The sequence below is a fragment of the Sturnus vulgaris genome, chromosome 1 (assembly GCF_052056855.1).
Source record: "Sturnus vulgaris isolate bStuVul1 chromosome 1, bStuVul1.hap1, whole genome shotgun sequence".
NCBI classification, from domain to species: Eukaryota; Metazoa; Chordata; class Aves; order Passeriformes; family Sturnidae; genus Sturnus; species Sturnus vulgaris.
In genome coordinates this window covers 39,303,575-39,306,888 of record NC_142243.1, presented here as the reverse complement: position 1 = coordinate 39,306,888, position 3,314 = coordinate 39,303,575, and positions in this window count along the sequence as shown.

The following is a 3,314-nucleotide window of genomic DNA, read 5'->3' as shown; positions in this document are numbered from 1 at the left end:
TTTCCTCTTGTCCTGTTGTTTGTTATATGGGAGAATAGACTGACCCCCATCTGGCTACACTCTCCTGTCAGGTATCTGCAGAGAGCAATAAGGTTCCCCCTTTGGAGCCTCCTTTTCTCTGGGCTGAACACCCCCAGCTCCCTCAGCTGCTCCTCATCAGATTTGTGCTCCACACCCTTCATCAGCTCTATTGCCCTTCTCTGGACCTTCTCCAGCCCCTCAATGTCCCTCTTGTAGTAAGGGTCCCAAAACTGAACACAGGATTTGAGGTGTGGGCTCAGCAGTGCTGAGCACAGGGGGACAGTCACTGCCCTGGTCCTGCTGGCCACACTATTGCTGATACAGGCCAGGATGCCATGGGCCTTCTTGGCCACCTGTGCACACTGCTGTCTTGTGTTCAGATGGCTGTCAAACCCCCCCCTCTCCCCCCAGGACATTTTCCACCTGGCAGCTTTCCATGAATTCCACAAATTATGGAAAACATGACAGAATTCTCCTTGTGCAGTGTAAGAACCAGCATTCATTTTGTGATGCATTAACCTGGCAGTTTTGCTCATAGCCTCATAAAGGCACTAACAGGACAGATGTTCCCCTGCAGGTGTGTGTGCAGGGGGTCAGCTTGGCCCCGTGTCAAGCTCCCAACAAGGGGGAGCCTGTGCATGGGCACACAGAGGGCAAAGGCACACTGCACAGTAGGAAACTGGGCTGCCAAGCCACACACGTTAGGCAGCATGAGACAAGGCTGGGGAGGTTCCTGTTGGGCAAGGACAAGAAGGTGAAATGAAAAAATCCTTCATGCAGCGTTGACTGAGCTCTGCACCACAAACCAGCCTGTGGGGTGCTAGTTTAGACACTGGGGGAAAGGCAACATTGTTAAATAGTTAAATAATCTTTGCCATCCGCCACTGGGAAACCAGGTGCAGGTTAGGTTGAGCATTTACCTATGTGTTTTCTCTATCCCAAAGTGTTGTGCAGAAGAGAAGACAGCCATCAGGATGTGCACGGGTCTGAGTTGCTTCCTCGGGCTTCTGCATGAGCAGAGGGAAGGGCACCAAAGGATACCTGAGGTTCCCCTCAAGATCCTCCCATATTCTGGGACTATGCAAGAAGCAAGTCAGTCTCCAGGCTAGGTCAGAGACAATCTTCAGCTGTGTGCTGGCGACCGAACCTGCCAAAGTGGCATACAAGAGGGCATCAGTGTCAGCCTCACTGTGAGCTGTACAGCATCACCAGGGCAGCTAATCCAGGGCTGCCTGCATGGGGCCTGTGGAGCATCCCACTCGATGGAGAAGAGCTGCTGTACAGCAGCAATCCAGCAGCATGCCTCTCTAGCTGGGCTTCATTTTGAGCTGCAGATTCCGGGCCAGATGGGCTTTTGCCACACTGTTGTTTTCCTCTGCCTTGCACCATTTTACAAGTAGCACTGGATGCTGTTGCATGGAATAATTTGAGTTACAATCTTCTTAAACTGAGGGGCTGGAGGGGCAGATAGAAGGGCCCTTCGAGAAGATAACCCCCCCCATCAAGTTTTAAACATTTAACTTTACAAGTAACCCCCTGAGGATCCCCCTCCAGCCAGAGGCAAAGGCAGTCCTGGGGTGCAATGCAGGGCAGCAAACCCTGCCGTGGGAATTCAGGCCAGGCAGGAGACAGAACAGGACAGAACAGGCAGGAGTCCAGCCCCATAGCAGTGCAAGCTGTGCATTCACAAACAATTAGGGTGTGCATTCACAGCAGGTATAAACTGCTCTGTGAAGGAACCTGGTGTGGCAGAGCAGTGTCTGCACGGAGGAGCTTTTCTTTACGTGAATGGGGATTTTTTGTTCCAAATAACCAGGAATGTGCAGCCTCTCAGCCTCCACACACATCTGCTCAGCTCCTCACTTGCCGGTGATGTGTCTGTGTCCTTGACCAACTTTCCTGCCCAGCAAGCACAGCTTCCACAGTGCTTTCCACAAGCTGCCCATTGCAGCTCAGTCAGCTGCCAGCGGCGGCTGCCTCCAGGCTCTCCTTAGACCTGCATGTTCTTCCTTCCCACTCCAAACTTCACCTTGAAATACAAAAAAGCAAATTAAAAGGGAAAAAAAGGAGGCATTCAGTGATGAAGGCTCCTGCAGCTGCTCGCTGTACTCATCAAAGAAGGGGAAGTGCCAATTACTTCCTTGTAGGAACTGTTTCTGTAATCAAGGCGCTCTGCGGTGGAGCTGCAAACGCTGGTTCCCTCCAGCCCAGCACAGCCCCTGGGTCCTGAGCCAGAACAGGAGGTAGCCGGCTGCCCACACCCTCATCAGTTTACACTTTCACACAGAACACTCATACCTCTGTTTTCCTTGTGACATTCGCCATTTCCTGGTGCAGTGAGGACAGCCCAGACTCAGAGCCCAGCACATTGCCCATGAACAAGCACAGACACTTCCATCTCCCATCCCCAGAGCATCCTGCCAGACTGGGAGAATGAGGGCAACAGAATCATGTTTTTGCTGGGAAATGCCTTTCCTACCCCCACCATTTGCTGTGGTAAGGCTCTTGCAGCCAAACAGGGAAGAATTACTTGTGGCCCAACTCAAGAATTGCAAAGAGCTCTTCCCAAGGACCTCCCAAGTCCTGGAACCTCTGTGCCTTGTGGCGCTATTCACAGGGGCTCAGACTTTGTGGCAACAAGGAAAGCCATCTGCAAACACGGTATCAGAGAAAATATGCCACAAAAAAAAGAAAAAAAAGCATTTTTATGCTGTTATTTTTTCCAATGCTGGCAGTCATAATTTTGTTCAACTTTTTTTGGTGTGTGCCTTTTTTTGAAAATACCAGTAGACACAACATTTCCTAGAGAAGCTTCTCTTATCTCCTAAAAGAGTGCACGTTCTAAAACTAGGAAATCAAGCTGGAAAAATAACAGATCTTTGCCCATCCTATTCTGTTTTTGCTCTACCTCTCTTATAACCCAAATACTTGTCTTAACCAATTTTTTTTTTCAATTTTATTCTTTAGTGTTTTATCCTGTTCTCAAAGTTATATTCTTCACATGAATGAAGTGTTAAAAAAAACTATTTTAACGACCTACCCAAAAAAAGCCCTGTGACTGTAGCAATTGAAGTGTACCAGAAAACCCCATCCAAACACCTGGGAAGACAGAGCAATACCACAGACAGGGAGATGTTGGCTCTCCCTGCTGCTGTGCCCCAGCTCAGCCCCGTGACCTCACAGCAGCTGATGTTCTCATCCAGAAGAAAATCTCTTCTGCTTTGTTCATCACAGCGTGCTGTCCTCCCCACCAGATTTCGTACAGAAAAATACAAAGAACACAGACACACAAG